The sequence below is a fragment of the Sinohyriopsis cumingii genome, chromosome 1 (genome assembly GCF_028554795.1).
Source record: "Sinohyriopsis cumingii isolate HCF-2022 chromosome 1, ASM2855479v2, whole genome shotgun sequence".
In the NCBI taxonomy this organism is placed as follows: Eukaryota; Metazoa; Mollusca; class Bivalvia; order Unionida; family Unionidae; genus Sinohyriopsis; species Sinohyriopsis cumingii.
This window is the reverse complement of record NC_142961.1, coordinates 59,199,556-59,217,764: the sequence shown is the minus strand read 5'-3', so window position 1 is coordinate 59,217,764 and position 18,209 is coordinate 59,199,556. Positions and strand designations below refer to the sequence as shown.

At 36.8% G+C, this 18,209-nt stretch overlaps 1 long non-coding RNA gene across 2 annotated transcripts in view; it reads right to left on the bottom strand.

The window, feature by feature from the left end:
- Positions 1-7,160: 7,160 nt before the first annotated feature.
- LOC149806941 (uncharacterized) overlaps positions 7,161-18,209 on the bottom strand; it is a 78,979-nt gene continuing 67,930 nt past the window's right edge. The window contains exon 3 of one of the 2 annotated variants that reach the window (XR_016421363.1): positions 7,161-9,873. This is a non-coding gene — a long non-coding RNA (uncharacterized LOC149806941). Of the gene's footprint in view, positions 9,874-16,076; positions 16,584-18,209 lie in introns of those variants that run through there. The other variant, XR_016421364.1, reaches the window with a different exon arrangement.

Sequence of the window (18,209 nt, the reverse complement as noted above, 5' to 3'; positions counted from 1 at the left end):
AACACACCATTGTATTAGCACTGTAGTGCGACTGTCATTTGATATTCTTTAATTTTATGTTCATTGTATTTATTTTAGTTAATGAAACATCATCATTTCATACATCCGTTGATGAAAGTTTTTCTGTACAGACGGTCTTGGATCATTGGAAGACTGAACGATATTTGCAGTGTAAAATGAGCAAACGTTGCACTTTCATATTCTCACTCTCTAAGCACGGTCATGGTCATTGGAAAGAATTAAGTTTTAAGTGAAAATGTTGCACTTGCGTCAAACACCTATTATTATGTCATGGTTCTTAAGGTATTATTACCACTAGGTGATTATCATAAGAACACGGTATTCTCATCAAGTTCTCTCAACATCAATTATTATTAGGACAGAGTGTCCTTGTAAAGGTCCCCTGAAATTGGATAAACATTTTGATGTACACATTTTTGTGAATACAATGTGTTCTAATAAAATTCTATCTCAAATGGAACAAAACTTTCAATACATGTGCAATTTAAAATGAAGACACGGTGTACTTCTAAAATTATCTCTGAAATATGATAATCATTTTAATATACGAAATCTTCTTAATGCACAGTTTTTATGAGGACAATATGCCGTTATAATTCTAAATTGAGACTTAAAAGATAATACGCGTACACGTAAGGGTATCTCTACCAAGCTAATCAAACACCTGCATGAGTCTGGCTTGAGGCCGATTGCCTTCTCTATTGCCGATTGCCTTCTCTATTGCCTTCTCTATTGCCGATTGCCTCCTCTATTTCGAAGTACCTCCACAGAACAGTCCTTGTCAAGTGAAAGGGTCTTAAATGTGCAGATATGAAAAATATATAAATAATCACGAAATGACCACACATCACGAAACTTTAATTTCACACTTGCATGGTTTTCTCTTGTCTAACAGACAGATTCGTTAGCCTTTCTGAATCAAATATTAGTACTTCGTGCCATGCAACAGAAAACACGGCCCATACACATAATGCAAGGAATTATTCATATCTCAGAATTACTAAAGACGTTAAATATCCAGAGAATTCCTTATGTTAAGAATCTAGGGATGATACTAAACTAGTCCATGATGTCACAAAGTCACTTTATATTATATTATTACGTCTTTCTCTAGAAATTGGCTAATTACTCGGACTGAGAAATATATTCTCAACAGCGAATCCCCATGATAAAAAGTTAATCACTAAATTCGACAAAGTTATAAACGGAAGACGTATATACAAAAAGTACATGACCTACGTTTATACACTACCTCAATTATCCTACGATCAACGTGTTCTCACAAAGTTCTATCTTAAATGTGATAACACTTTACTATAAAGTTATTTCTAAAATGGGATGAACATATTCATGTACAAACAAGGGTGTTTGAAAAGTTAAGAATATTCTGTTATAAGCTTTTGTTTCTTCATTTGCGAATCTGTCAATAAATTAAACGCCTACGATAGACAAATTAACATTCTTAAAAATGATGTGCAGCACTTCGGACAACTACAGATATATGCATATGACATAACATGGGTAAACGATAGTAACCTAAAAATGTCGCATGAGGAAAACAATTCTGCTAGTGTGCAAGCAACATTGTGTAAAATATCGGGCGTTCGTAGGGTAATCTCTGACTGGTTCAGACACCGATCTGAATATAGTTAACGGATTTAATTACCTATCGTATCCTACGATTATGAGGCAGTTTTGTCGTTTTAAAGCTGGTCTGGAATCCCATAAAAGCTGGTCTGGAGTCCCTAAAAGCTGATCCGCGTTCTGGAAGAATACTGTCTGTGATCGATGAAAATGAAGTGGCTGCTGTGATGGAAACAATTGATGATTGTTCATATATTCTATTATCACGGGCATTAATTAATCAGCTAATTTTAATATACCGAAGAACCAATTGAAGTTAGAAAGACTTGTGCAAGATGGGTACTGCATATATAGATGGCTGACAAAAAGACATGGGTTAAAATCGCCAAATAGCAAATTGCCAAATATGAAAAGATTGACCTAAGTCATTTGAATGAGACTGTCACACGTGACGAAACACAGGTTTGCTCTTTTGAACCGGACGAAAGAGAAATTAATATATTTTGGACTGGTGAAAATGAGGAGGGTTCAGAAATCGGTCGATGTAGTTCGACTGTCTAGAGAGTTTTATGTTATTTATCCATGTTGCCAGACATTGTGCAACATCGCCGTGCACCCGTCTGCGCACCATTATCCAATGTATCCATCTGCTCAATGACCACATTCCGGTGCATAAATCTGCCGTTGTGACTGATTTTCTGAGTGAGCACTGCATCCAGACTTTGCCACTTTATTTATATAGTCCTGATTTAGTGAGTTGTGACTAAGAGGAGCAGACGAATTGAATGCCGCCGTGCGGTTGGAAGTGATACGAGCAAGACATCAACAACAAAGCAAATAGACTGAGAAAGTGCGTACATGAATACGGGGAGTACTTTGAGGGGATGCACCCATGTACTGTTTTTTAATGAAGAACTTGACTATACATAGCACTAAGAATCAAAACGTACCAATATATTAGTGTTAGCACAAGTTGTCATTTAAAGATTCTCTCTAAAATTGGGTACAAATATTCGTGTACCAAATTATCTGGACAAGATGTTATTATAAAGTTCTCTCTAATTTGGGGTACTTCTGTTCGTGTACCTAATTACGGGAACATGGTATCATTGGAACGTTCTCTCTAAAAATGTGATACATATATTCAAGTACCTAATTAGGGAGACAAGATATAATTAGAAACTTCTCTCTAAAATGGGGTACGTATATTCGTGTACCTAATTATAAGGACAATTTGTCATTAGAAACTTATCTCTAAAATGGGGTACGTATATTCGTGTACCTAATTATAAGGACAATTTGTCATTAGAAACTTCTCTCTAAAACGTATACCTAATTATGAGGACAAAGTGTCATTAGAAAGGTTCTCTTAAAAATGGGGTAAACATATTCGTGTACATAATTACGGGAACATGGTGTCATTAGAACTTTCTCTCTAAAAATGTGATACATACATTCGTGTACCTAATTAGGGAGACAAGATATAATTAGAAGCTTCTCTCTAAAATGGGGTACGTATATTCGTGTACCTAATTATAAGGACAATTTGTCATTAGAAATTTCTCTCGAAAATATGGTACATATATTTGCGTACCTAATTATAAAGACAATGTGGTTAGAAAGTTATCTAAAATGGGGTACATATATTCGTGTACCTAATTATGAAGACAATGTGGTTAGAAAGTTATATAAAATGGGGTACATATATTCGTGTACCTAATTATGAAGACAATGTGGTTAGAAAGTTATCTAAAATGGGGTACATATATTCGTGTACCTATTTATGAAGACAATGTGGTTAGAAAGTTATCTAAAATGGGGTACATATATTCATGTACCTAATTATGAAGACAATATGTCATTATAAAGGTCTCTTTACAATGACATTCAACGTATTATTTGACAAATACGTGGCTTAGAGATTTAGCCCAGATTTCACTCGCATATTTGCTTTAGAAAATGTTTGCAATTTAATCAAAAGTTATACACCTATAATTTGTTTTTATTCAAAATAGAAAACTGCCAAGTTTGAGGAGTTTCGAAGCGGAATTCTTTGAGAGATTGAACTTTGAAGTTAATTTATATATCAAGGTTTGAACAGTTTTTGTGAGACATCCTGGCACCGCCAACAGGAATTTACCTAAAGCCATGCAATAACCTGGATCTGGCCTCAAATAAATATATAAAGATGTCTAAAATTACAGAGACTGGTGTGTCTGTACAATGAACTATTGTTTGAAATATACATTCATGCAACGTTTTGTCTCTGAAATCAGATAACTGTCTAGATATAGAGATAATTCTTACAGAGTGTCCTCAACAAAGGAATAATGCTCTAAGTTAATAATTTTATAAGGAAAATTACCCGTTAAATGTAGAGAAAATGGGACAAATATACTAAACCAATTATGGCGAGGAAAACGTGTCTTCATAAAATTGTCTCTAAAATGCATTACAAACATTATTCTGCAACTTACGAGTTGAGGATCTGAGGCAAGGACTTATTAATAAAAAACAATTAGAAAAACAACAAAAAACAACGATAGTATGTTTCAACTCCACATGAACTAGGTGTCCATATAACACAGGTGTTAGAGCCAACAATGTGCATGCAAAGGAGAGAGAGAGATAGATTAGCACTCAGTCTTACGTTAAACAAATGCAGATCATAAAATTCCCATTATTTCTGTCCTATCTGACTGGTTCATATATCACCAGGTCTGCTTTCTATTAATGACCTATGGCCAGAGCAGTAGTATCCACGCTTACTCTTTGGCATAGCACACCATACAAATCAAAGTAGTATGTGATGTTAAATGCTCTGTTGGAATTAGTGTCAATATATACTATTATATGATGTCAATTGCTCAGTAGGAATTAGGGTAAATATTTTAGCACAGACTGAAAATTGCAAAGTTTATGACAATTAATTTCTGCGTGTGACATTGTGTTGCCATACTGACAACTTTGTCCCATAGCTTCATCGCGAAGGAACGAAGCAGCAACGTTACGATGATGAAGACACAGAGTTGTTGTGAAACAAAGGCACCGCATGATGTGATGAATTAAAGTTACAATGCAGATATTGTCAGAATATTGAAAACTTCGCATCATAGCCATTTCGTCTGGAAACGGACTAATATTTGCACATAATCAATTCAAACTTTGTCTTATTTAGGAGACAGTGGATGGTAAAAGTTATTGATTCCTTCATTTCTTTTTCTTAGATATAAATGAATGAATTTTTAACTCTTAAAATTGATTATAAATATGTATATGTCAAAGATCATATAAGGCAGTCAGTAACAAAATTACTCTTTTGATAATCCATTATTTTGATTTTGATATCTCTTTACATTTTCGAGTAAAGAATTGTATAGTAACTTCCTTTTCAATGTAATCATTTGAAAAAATTACTCGTTAATAAGGATACCAATGCAAACGCTTAATGCGCATGATTGGTTTTGTTTAGAAAATTCATTACTAAACCATGAAATTGAGATAGAACATGAAACAATATACTGGATAAATCGAAAGCCTGACATACAAATAACAATTTGCATACCTGCTTAGCAACTGAACAGATGATGATTGCTTTAGGTTGTAGGTCAATGCCACTCAATAATTATGTGACCCATTTGTGTTGCTAAGGATTAAACGAAGCATTAATACAAGGATTGTTCACTTATATTTTACACTCTGCTTTGAATAATAACTATATAAATATGGGGTTCAAAGATCTGATTAAATATTAATAAAAAAATCTGATGAAATTACTTATATTGTTGTGTCTAAATAATACATGAAAAAAGTCGAAATACATAATTTTGACAAACATAACAGTCTGTTCTTAACCATATTTCATGACCCAACATACGTCGTTGATAAGAAGCTAAAATAGTTGTTGTCAAGTTTGATAGGAAGCTAATTTTTGCAAAATTAATATCTATATGAAACTATTTATGTGTTAGATCTAGAAAGAAAGGAAAATCCTTTATGGATTTATTCATTTTTAATGTTAAATGTCTCCTCTCGGGATTGATAGTGCATGAGTCTATCGGCTTTCACGTATCCGTTATCATGCCATGATTTAATAACCGCTTGTAAAAGACGGTCACAATTACGAAAATCAATATCTGCTTATTACAGGGTACAGTATATAATCGTCCCAGTTGGAACATGTAGATATATGCTATTTCATAATCACAGTTAGATATTTAGAGCTTATTAAAGCGTACAGTATGTAATCGTCTCAGTTGAAACATGTAGAGATATGCTATTTCATAATCACAATTTGATGTTTAAAGCTTATTTCATGTTGATAGCGCACATTCTGCCAGCTTTTAGACGACGGTCTCTCGACGACTCAAAAGAAAATTCCAGTCCCAACCAACCACCACCTCCAACCAACCTCCCCCCCACAAGATAATTATGATTTGTGATTTTTTGATTTTTAACGTAGCTTTAACAATTTTTCAGTCATATCGCTACGATGTCTGCAATGTGGCAGTTTATAGTGATGTCTAGCACTGGGGCATCATGCCGCAGACATGTAGCATGATGTCCCACCCAGTCACATTATCCTGACACCAGGCCGACCAGTCCTAACACTAACCTCTTAATGCTGAACGCCAAGCGAGGCAGCTGTTAGTACCATTTTTTAAGTCTCTGGTATGACTCAGCCGGGGATCGAACCCACGACCTCCCGTATCCGAGGCGGACGCTCTAACCACTAGGCCACCGGAGCGGTACAAGATAATTAAATGATCGGTCCATAGGATGAGCGCGGCACCGCTGATGTATCGTTCGAGACCCAGAGCAGTAGAAGATTCAGGAAGATAGTAATAAATAAGTTGCATCTTTCAATGAACAAGTGTACTCAAAAATCAAATCTGGCTGGTCAAACGATAGTGCTATGAACGATAAATCCATTGATAGATTGTTCCGTAAAACAGAGGGACGTAGATCAACACATGTGTGACATTCAAATCACAGTGGCTTCTAAGGGACATAACTGAATTTAAACAACGACTGGAATCTCAATTCCTTTTTTACTTGATTCATCTGACTGGCTGATACATGAAATAAATCAAACATGAACGTTATTATACACGGACGTCTTGCCTGATTATTATTCTTCGGTTACGGTCAGACTGAACATCCATAGTTTAACAGGCGGTATGTTGGTACATTATATTAATATAATAAATGGCTTGTTGTTGGGAAGACCACATTCAAGGAAATCTTATCTTGCTCATCAAATATGAACTTGACATTTCTACCTCAGATTCCCTCTGTAATCATCGTACTGTGTATGAGAGTTTACTTCAAAACAACCAACCAGACTCAATAAATCATGAGCGTCTGTTTGTTTTCTTTCTTTTCTCGTTAATATATTATCCGCACATGTTTTAGCTTTACCCTAAAGTGGGTACTCAAACATTAAACATTAAACATTAGTGCCGAAGAAGAAGAAGAAGAAGAAAAAGCCATTATCACGGTTTATAAATGAACTGTCAAGTTGTTTAGATGAAAAGGAACTTTTACTTTCACCATCGTGTGTGTCCCACATTTTAATGTCTTGTCTTTGTTTTGTCAACGTAACACACTACATCGCTGTTGAAAGGTCACATCAATCGTGTTTTTGGGAGTTGACAGGCTGATTGCAGAAAGAAAAAGAAACCAACATTGTATATGTGGATTTAATCTCCCCTTTGCATTGATATATCACGATGTCATATTTGTTCTGGTTTATATTTTAAGCGAAATCAAGTTGGTTACTTATTCCTTATTCCCGATTCAATAAGGAATAAGTAACCAGTTACTTATTCCCGATTCAAATATTTTCACATACATTTTAATACTTATTCCTTATTCACACGTTTATTTTTATATTTATTTATTCATTATTCCCAATTCAGTGTCTAATTGGTTACCACTTAGTTATTGCAGATTAAAGCTTTTTAGGGCATTCAGTGGTGTAATTCTAACCTGATTGGAGAGTGCTATATGAAGCTAAATATAGACAGATCACTGTTTATATGTAGGAATCGTTTAGGATATTGATAGGAACACGTGTTTTGTAATTTGATATAGGATTAATTAGGCATTTGGGTCGTGTCTTGTGTTGCATAGCGTTAAATATTAGTATTCGGGTTCGAAAAGCTTACTAATGACTCAAGTAAAAGGGAAACCACAAAAAAAAAAAAAAAAAAAAAACATACAAGTGTGAACTTTGAGATTTCTCGTGTGTGGTCGTCATGTCCTTAGAGGAGAATTATGTGGAGTATTTACGAGTTTAAGAAGCCTTCAGTTGACTTGAATATTGTCTTGAAGTCCTTGGAACTGGGGAACTTAGCATCCTTGTAACCGATTTCCAGAAATTGGGGTTATAAAGGGGAGTGGAGGGCAGGTAAAGCACATGACGCAAGAAGACGATATCTTACTTATACAGTTTGGTCGTTAAGTATCATCTTTAAAGAGAGTTGACGAGGACCCTTCTTGAGATGTCATCTCTAGAAGATAGTGTAGTAACGAAAGAAGTCCTGAGAAATTTCGTTGAGCCGATTTCGAGAAATCAGCTAGATGACGGAGGTCTCGTACGACACATACCGTAAGATTATAACATGGACCCTTCTTTGACATTTTATCTCTAGGGGATAGAGATCCGTCCACGAAAAATGTCCTAACGAATTTCGTAGAGAGGAAACAGTATAATAAGGGACGCCCTATGGGTATCTGGTATTACCCCACCCCCACCCCCGAAAAAAAACCCAACAAAAACAACAACACGCAAATATTAATATACTGCATCGATAGTTTGTACTAATTGAACACCTGCTAAGAGGATTTTAATTTCAGCGTTTCCTGCATATTATCTAACTAGGTACACGTTCTAAAAGTTTGTTTTTTTTATATAAAAAAAAATTGTCGAGACGATTTCGAGAAATCTACTGCTAGATGAAAGTCGAGTAAGACACATGCCGTGAGAACATTATATCTTTATACCGTTTTGACATGGAACCTTTTTTTATATTTTATCTCTAGGGGATAGAGTGAACTCTCGAACGAAGTCCTGACGAATTTCGTCGATAGCAAACCGCGATATAAGGTGCGTCCTACTGGTACCAGGTTTGAAAAACATGCACAGATTAATAGACTGAATCAAAGAGTTTGTACTAACTGAACTTCTGATTAGAGGATTTTGATTTCAACGCCTGTTGAACAGTACGAAAGTAGTGATCCGTCCTAACAGTATAAAAATTAGAAGAAAAAAAACTTTTCCAGCCTATTTCTAGAACATCGCGGCTAGATAAAGCAATCAGAACTCTACAGATGCTGTAAGATTATATCTTACGTCTCCATTTGAGCCATTACGTCCCCTCTTTATTAGGTTTTTACATGGACCCTTCTTTGATATTTTAATCCTAGGGTATAAAGTCCACTAACCAAGGACGTCCTGACATTTCGTCGAGAGAAAACAGCGAAATAAGGGCGCACCATGGTGTAACAAGATAACCGGGTGGGATTTTCGGATTCACAACAGAACACTTGACCACGATATAACTACTAGGTTCAATAATGGATGACTTGCATAAGCAATTAGTTATGAATATGTGCGTGTATATAATCCGAATATTGGATTTAATTAACATAAGAACGCACAGACTTGATGAAAAATGAAAAATTAATTTAGCAAATACAAAGACAAGAGGTGAATGGTTCACAACGATTTGGCAATGAAACGATGGATATAGTTTACTCAGGTAGTAAACGATGTAAAATTTTACTCAAGTAGTAAAATGCATTCACTCAGGTAACGAAATTATGGTGATAAAAAGAGGGACAGATACAACTTATCTGTACAGTCCCGAAAGATACGCTGGGTTTTACGAACCCCAAAATTAGCTCACGGCTAACAAATTACATGTACAGAGACACTCCGTCATCAGTACACTTTGTTTCAGCTCCACGGCTGTTACAGTTCAGCTTCACAGCTGCTACAGACTGGACACTCGGAACACTTCGAAAAACTCGGAACACTCCGAACATTAGACCCTATGGACATTAGACACTCCGGACATTAGACACTCCGGACACCCCGGACATTAGACACTCCGGTCACTCCAGACACAGACACTGGTCACTCCAGACACAAGACACTCTGGTCACAGAGAGAGACACAGACACTCCGGTCACAGACACAGACACTCCGGTCACAGACACAGACACAGACACTTCGGTCACAGACGTTCCAGTCACAGACAGCTGAAAATATATCCAATACCGTATACTATACATGACACGGGCATAATAACGTAATGACGTTATACACGGTAAGTTATATAGATTACATTATCAGCACAATAATTACAAAATGACAGGTTCAAAAAAAAAAACCTAATCTTGCTCGATAAGAATCCTACTGTATTAAACAGTTTTTTGAGAAAATGTAGCTTTTCATTACAGATATAAATCCCTTGCTAAGTAGAAAACGAGAATATAAATATGTGCATTATACTTCGTAAACCAAATCTACATAGCAAATATTAAAAAATAAACGTGGTAGTACAGTAGTTATAGCTTATAAACTAGAAATTAATAAACTTACATACCTCGACAGCTGAAGATGTGCAAGTTTTTGAAGCAGACTGCCGGCTGACAAGACTATTCCGTATTGCAAAGAAACTTACGTACGTTGAAGTATTTATACACAAACATAGTCTGTGCATTATATGCATTGGTTCGTCCCATCGAGAGCACTTCGCACGTGCGGCATGGGATGAACCGAACTCACTATTTCGAAATGCGACACAATATACATAAATCATCATCGGGTATCGTTGTAACAAAAAACGAAACCCGAGTACATGTATTCAATAAATAAAAGAATTTAATTCCGTAACAATACCTCCCCCCCCCACAAAAAAAGTGGTAACACTTTTAGAAAAATCACAGACTGTGAACATAAACAATTGTTAAAACTTCCAATTTGAATACTGAACGAAAATGATCTGCTCATTACACCCTACTTAAAAAATCAGCACCCACATTTTCCGATCCTCGAATCGCCTCGATCCGCAAACTATACGATTGCAAAGACAACGCCCAACGCAACAATCTTGCATCGGTGACCTTTGCTTTGTTCAAGTATAAGAGCGGCTGATGGTCCGTTTGTAAGGTAAACTCTCTCCCGAAAAGGTACGTATGAAATTTTCCTATCCCCTATACTAAAGCTAGGCACTCCTTCTCAATCCTCAATCACGGAGTAGTTTTACTCCCTAGGGATCAATTTCCTACTTGCATTAGCAATAGGCAATTTCATCCCCTCTTGCTCCTGTAGTAAAACAGCCCCAAGACCCGTATCGGACGCATCAGTCCTCAGCACAAAAGTTTTGTTCAATTCTGGCAACTTTAAGATTGGTACACTTACCAGTTTCTGTTTTAAAGCATTAAATGCTTTTTCCTGGCACACTCCCCAGGGAACTTTATTCGGTTGCCCTTTCCTAGTCAAGTCTGTTAATGGGCTGGAAATAGCCGCAAAATTGGGGACACATTTCCTGTAAAACCCATTCAAACCTAGGAAAGATCATACTTGTTTTTTAGTTTCTGGTCTAGGTGCATCTTTGATTGCTCCTATTTTGTCTGGGTGAGATTTCAACTGACCGAATCCATCACGAGATGTTCCAGACACTCTAGGCTAAAATACCTTATACTACATTTGGTGGGCTTAGCTGTAAGATTTGCAGTGTGAAGTCTATCGAACAGATCACGTAATACCTTAACATGTTCATCCCATGTACGTGTATAAACAAAGATATCATCTACAAAACTGTCGACGTTTTCCATACCGTTTAACAGTTTACGCATGAGACGAACGCATGACACACCGGCGTTGACTAAACCGAAAAGCATAACTTTAAATTGATAAAGACCTTTCGGATTCGCGAATGCCGTTAACTCGCGAGCATTACAGCGATTGGTATCTGTCAATATCCTTTGGTAAGGTCTAATTTGGGAATGTATTTATGACCTGCCAAGTTCGAAAATAAACTTTCCATATCTGGCATTGGTTCTGCGTCGAACACGGTGATTTTGTTTTATTGCCGAAAATCAATGCAAAAACGGTTCTTCCCGTCTTTTTTTCTGACTAACACAACAGGGGACGGGTACGGGGAACTGAAAGGTTCTATCACTTCCTTGTCTAACATTTTCCCCACTTCTTCGTTGATTGTCTCCCGCGCATTAAAGGGTATTGGATATTCTTTAATCCTGATCGGCTCAGAGGTATTCAACTTGTTCTCGTGTTGAATCAATCCGTTAGGGTATTGAGATAAAACCTCCAATATCTGTGTACGCTGACCCACTGCTAAATTCGGGCACACTTTGATCTGGTCAATACCTTCTTTCCCTACGTCAATGGGGTATTCAAGGGGCATTTCTGTACTGGAGACGATTCCGATTCGTCACACGACTTATCCTTTATCACCGCTATGCATACTACATTCAAGACCCCTTTATCTATTGTTTGTCTAGGTCTTTCTAGGTAGAGTTTAAGCATATCGGCGTGAAATATATTGGACTTACCCTCCACTGCAATGATTTAGTCCATTTCGCCTTTCACCTGTTTGACTTCGTATGGACCTTTCCATTGGAATAGCAGCTTATTTTTATTTGTTGGGAGAAGCACGAACACTTGATTGACTACATCAAACGTTTTACTCCGCGTTCCTCGGTTGTAGTACTTCGCGTACCTACGACTAGATTTCGCGAGTTTGTCTTGTGTCATTCGACATGTACTCTCTAATCGTTCGCGCAAATCTACTGCGTATTGGTAAGTAGTCTTGACTTCTTCGTCCGCGACTTCGTCTGACCACAGTTCGCGTAAAATGCGCATAGGACCACAAACTGTCCTACCATACAATAGTTCAAACGCGGAGAAGCCTAAACTTTTATGAGGAACCTCACGATACGCGAACAGAATTGCGTTCAGATACCTATCCCAATCCTTCGGTATTTCCGCATACATACTAATAATAATAATAAGGACTTTGTAGAGCGCCTAATCTTTACTAAGCGCTTTACAACATTAGACAACACCTACAAGATAAAAAAACATATATAATGATAAGATTACGAACACAAACACTATGAAATTAGAAAACATAGAAGAAACAAAAACATGCTGAGTTTATTTAAGGTAGGAAGCATTATTAGGTCTTTAAGTTTGTTCCGTCGCAACATTTGCTTCAACGTCCCGTTGAATTTCACGACCAACCCATTGCACATAGGGCGGTAGGGTGTCGTGCGCAACTGTTTAAGGGACAACAACCTTCTAATTTCTGCCATGAGATCTGAGATGAATTGAGCTCCACAGTCCGTAAGAACCTCTTCGGGCACTCCGACCCTGCTGAACATGTCATCGAGCGCTTCGGATACACGTTCGGTTTCAATCGATGGCAAAGCTATGGCTTCGGGGTATCTGGTAGCGCAATCTACCAGCGTCAAGATGTTTCGGTTTTTCTGATCTGTATGTGGACATATAGGTCCCACAATGTCAACGGCCACTCTTTTAAACGGAGTATCTATCAATGGCATTTGACCTAACGGTACTCTAGTTACCCTGCCCTTAGAGACAGTTTTCTGGCAAACTTCGCACGAGCGACAGAACCGCGCTACGTCGCTATTGACACCAGGCCAATCAAATTCTCTTAATACCCTCTCTGTTGTTTTCTTCATGCCTAAATGACCCGCCATACTCGACTCCTGCGCGACCTCGAGTACATGCGACCTGGATTTATGGGGGACCACTAGTTGCAAGAACTTCCTATCAAGTGTAGAGTATTCCCTATACATTAAACCTTTTCGAGTAAGGAATTTAGAGGAACCCCGTTCTTACACTTCCTCACGGGACCCGATAATGCTTTCTTCGCGTTTGCACGTAGAGACGCATCACATTTTTGCTCATTCTGAAATGCTTCGGGGCAGATATCTGTAATGGCTTCCGGTAATTTTAATTTACGTAAAGTTTTGTTATCTTCCTTTTACCTGAGCACTTGTTTACATTGCTTGGATGATCGGGAATCGGAAGTTTGACAGGTCGGGAGCCTAGATCCTTGTACATTGCCAATCGTAAGTTCATAGATCGGGTTGTCTATGCACAACGCTTCCACGTTTTCTCTCTCTCTCTCTCTCATATTGTAACTGCATTTGTTCTTTCTTGTAACTGCATTTGTCCATCTTTCTCTTTTTTCCGCTTGTAATTTCGTTTGTTTTTTGTCTTTATTCTTTCTGAAGCTCCAGCTTCCTCAACTCCAATTCCATATTGTACTTTAATTCTAATTCCTTCACTTTTATTTCAGAGTCTGATACATACTTAATGATCGAAAGCAAAGCATTTTTATCCAAAAAATTCTTTTCTGCCTAATGCTGAACCAAAATATTTCTTGTTTCTTGTTTCGTTAAGGAAGTCTTTACCTCAGAAATATCGTATTTTCTGGAAAGTTGAATCAGTTCATCTTTTTTGAAAAGATCTTATTGTTCCTGGGTACGATTTGAAAGAAAGATTTCCACTTTTGTTGACGTTGTAGAAAATGTTGGTCAATTTCACTAAGACTTCAAAAACATAGGGAATTCAAATAAAAAAGACAACAAAGTTTTCTAAAATATCTTAGCCAAAATTCAAAATCCCGGATGAGCCCCCAGTTCTTATGTTGCATGTTTAGGCTCGAATAAACAGCATCGCAGAAAGAATGAAAACAACAAGCTTTGAAAAAATTAACAAATAATTTATTTCCCTGGGAAAATGCTGTAAAAATAAAAGAATAAGAACTTACGGTTTTAAGAATCAAAGCCAAAAAAAAAAAATCCAAGAATAATCTACAAATAAAAGTTTAGAAGTCCTAATAATAAAATGTTTTGATGATTTCAAGTTTGAGTCCCGACGAACAATCCAAGATGGAAGGCGATGACGTATGCTGTATCCAGTTCAATGTTGTTGTCTACAGTTCCTTGTAGAAACACAAGGAATAATCCTCCGGTTTTTGAAATCCCAAAAATATTTTTACGAAATGTCTTATTTCAAGAATTCTGTATGAGCACAACAAATATTTCCAGAGAAACGAATTAATCTTTTAGAATCCAAATAATCTGAAGAAAAATTGACATATAATTCAAAAACTGGCTACAACAGAAGGAAACGACTTTACATCAAGCGTTTTTAAGCCCATACTGTGAGATCGATCTCTAAACATCACTATTAAATCTAAGTAATGCGCAATTTTGGGAATGTCTAATTGCAAAATAGAGGATCACGTGATCATGTTTATATATAAAATATCACGTAGCCCCTGTATCCTTATTACTCCGAGAATAAAAGTTGTTTACTTCACTAAAAGCTATTTACAAGTCGAGGGTCATATATCCAAAACAGCCACGATCTCAACCTTATTATTCCCACAATAAAAAAAAAAATAACTTGTTCGCGTGACTATTACTAATTTTGAATTAAGGTCGAGAAACAGGTCAGCTTTATGTTTACAAAAATGAAGAGTCAAGGTCAAACTATTTTCTGGAAAAAATACTATTTCCTAGTAAACGAAACTACATTATTTTGACATATAATGACATTAAAAAATAAAACGATTTTAAAGCTGACAAATAATTAAATAAGATATAAATTAAGTCAAATATAAACAACAGTGCTCCAACAGTGGGAAAATGTTAAAGAAAACTAGTCGAGCCGATTCCGAGAAACGTTTGGCTGTATAACGGATTTGGGTACACTGCCCGCCGTAAGAAAATTATATATTACGTATACAAATGGGACATTACGTTCACTCTTTGAGGAATTTTTAAAGGGACCCTTCCTTATGATTTTATCTCTGTTGGATAGAGGCGACCTACGAAGGACGTCCTGACGAATTTCGTCGATAAGAATCAGCGAAATTAGGGGGTTCCTATGGTTATTGGGTATGAAAACTCACGCACAATGTGGACAGATTCGTTAAATATTTGTAATATTTAAACCCTTTTAAAAGGAATTTGATTTCAACGCATCTTCAGCTATATCTAACCCAGAATCGTTTCCAACATGAGGAAAAGTGTTAAATAATTGGACAGCCGATTTTGAGATTTTCTCGGTTAGAAAAAGAAGTTCGGTGTCACACATGCCGTAAGGATATCATATTTTACATGTAAAGTTTGGATAGTACGTACCCTCCTAAAGAATTCTGACATTTACTCTTCTTTGACATGTTATGTATAGGTGGTAGAGGCGATCCACGAAGTAATTTTCGTTTCATATAAGCTAATTTTATTTTCATTAACGTTTACGTTTAATTTTAAGTGTTAGAGCGCTTTGTTGTACCGTCTATATATATATATATATATATATATATATATATATATATATATATATACCAACTTATGCTGTAAGAAGATTTTATATTACGTATACAATTGGGAAATTATGTACCCCCATTATAGTGTTTTGACATGGACCCTTCATTGATATTTTATCTCTAGGAAATAGAGTCCACCTACAAAGGAAGTCCTGACGAATTTCGTGGAGACGAAATTGCAAAATAAAGGGCGCCTTTGGGGGTAACGGGCATGAATAACACGTAAATGTGTATAAACTGTATCTATAGTTTGTCCTTATCAGACCCTTACTTAGAGGATGTTGATTTCAACGCCTCTTATACTGTTTCGAAATAAGACCCCTTTCTAACAGCAGAAAAAGTGTAAAGAAAATTAGTCAAGCAGATTTCGAGAAACTAAAGAAAGGATGTCGAGCAGATCACATGCCGTTAAGATTATATACATGTGGGCCACATTACATCCACTCTTTACGCAGTCTTGACATGAACCCTCCATGGATATTTTATCTCTAGGAGATAGAGTCCACCTACGAAGGAAGTCCTGACGAATTTCGTGGAGATGAAACTGGAATGAAGGGGCTCCTTAGGAGGTACCATCTGTGAAAAACACGCAAAATGTGGATCAAATTGAGCTAAAACTTGATCTAATTATAAAATGACTTAGAGGAATTTGATTTCATCTACTTTGGAATCAGTTCCCACAGTAGGAAAAGTTTGTAGAGAATTTGTCGCATACAACACATACCGTTGGAAGATTTTATTTGATGTATACAGTTGAGACATTACGTCCCCTATTTACAATGGAGGAAGTCTACCTACCAAGGAAGTCCTAATACATTTCGTGAAGAGGAATTGGTGAAATAAGGATCATCTTGCGGGTGCAAGTATGAGAAACACGCATCAATTGTATCAATACATGTTTACTAACTGAACTTCTACTTATAAACAATTTATTTCAACGTCTCTTCGGGAATGCATAGCTATGTATGTGTTCCAACTGTAGGAAAGGTCTGATGAATATTTATTGAACCGATTTCACGAAATTGTCCGCTAGATAAAGGTGTTGGATACAATGCATGCATTAAGAAGATTTTTTAAATACATTTTTTACATAGACACTTCTTTGACACTTAATCTCTATGGGTCAGCGTCGACCCACGACGAATTTGTTCGAGAGGAATCAGCAAATTAAGGGGCACCCTGTGAGTACCTGGTTTGAAAAACACGCTCAATGTACATCTAATACAGGGATCTCAAACTCTAACCACCCTGATGGCCGTATTAGGGGATTTTTGATGGCCCAAGGGCGGCACCATTTTTGTTATCTCTCATGACACTTTGTGACACCAATCATTTTGCGGGGCACAGGATACGGCCTTGCGGGTCGCGTGTTTGCGAGCCCTGATATAATATATCAATAATTTGAAGTAATTTGACGACTACTTAGGGGATTTTGATTCCAAAGCCTCTTGGACAGTATCTAGCTTGGGATCTGTTGCAACAGTAAGAAAACATAAAAATAATTTGTCGAGCCGCTGTCAAGAAATTCTCGGCTAGAGAAATGTGGCCGGTACAGCACATGCCGTTAGAATGTCTTATTTTGCGTATCAAGTTGGGCCCTTACGTCCCCTTTTGAAGCATCTTTGACATGGGCCCTTCTTTGACACACACACACACACACACACACACATATATATATATATATATATATATATATATATATATATAGAGAGAGAGAGAGAGAGAGAGAGAGAGTTGTAGAATCGACCCACGAAGTATGCATTAACAAATTTCTTCGAGACGAATCAGAGAAATAATAGGCGCTTTTTTCGGTACTAAAGATGAAACACCCACCTTGAGCATAGATTATCCCAATACTTTGTACCCCTACTTAGAGGACTTTGGTTTCGGTGACAGTTGGACAGTATCTAGTTAGGGACACATTTTAACAGTAGAAAATATTTAAATAAGAATTTCGAGCTGATTACGATAAATAAGGAGCTCATTATACGATCGTTATAACGATGACCACTAGGATATTGCCTCTTCTATCCTTATCTAGATCCTACGGTTCTCGCCTAAATGACCCCGTGATCGATCTTTCTTTTGAAAGATTGTACATATGGATATGTCTGACTCCTACAAGATATATTAACTGCATCAATCGAGAACAAAGTGATTACTGGGAAAGTCGTTATGGATATCCACAGTAGTGGAGTGTTA